Source organism: Limulus polyphemus, unplaced genomic scaffold (genome assembly GCF_000517525.1).
Source record: "Limulus polyphemus unplaced genomic scaffold, Limulus_polyphemus-2.1.2 Scaffold1995, whole genome shotgun sequence".
Classification (NCBI taxonomy): Eukaryota; Metazoa; Arthropoda; class Merostomata; order Xiphosura; family Limulidae; genus Limulus; species Limulus polyphemus.
The window spans coordinates 74,933-75,548 of record NW_013667605.1 but is presented as its reverse complement, the minus strand read 5'-3'; positions in this window follow the sequence as shown (position 1 = coordinate 75,548).

The following is a 616-nucleotide window of genomic DNA, read 5'->3' as shown; positions in this document are numbered from 1 at the left end:
AATTCTAGCGTTGTAAGTCCGCAGACATTCCGCTGTGCCACTGGGGGGGGGGCGACTGTAATGATTTACCCCTTATTCCAAAAATAATAATTTGATAATTTAATAACACGTTTTTAACGCTTATAAAAATATAATATTTTAACACATTCTAAAACAAAAAGTGATTTCTTTACATAATCAAACAACATATTTTATGCTTTATTCTCATTACAAAAACATTTTTTGTTTTCTTAAAGTCCAACTGTAGCTAGAAAACTACAAGTACTAAATATTCTATATAAAGTTCTTAGTTTAAATCATGTAAGTTTTATATAATTTGTAATTATAAATCATGATATATACATGATATGTACAGGGGTGGCCCAAACGTAGGTATACAGTTGGTAATTGATAATGTATTTGAAGTAATTAGATTAAAATTAAAGTATACAGTTGATTAATTAGATAATATATTTAGAGGCACTTTACACATGACATGGAATTATTGGAAAGTTAATCCCGCGGGTGTCGCTGTTCACATAATTCTAGAGTCTGCCTGCCACACTTCGGCAAACTTTCCGATACAAGTCTGTCTGTCCATCAAGTTCTGTAATGTATCCTTTTATTTCATCGACAT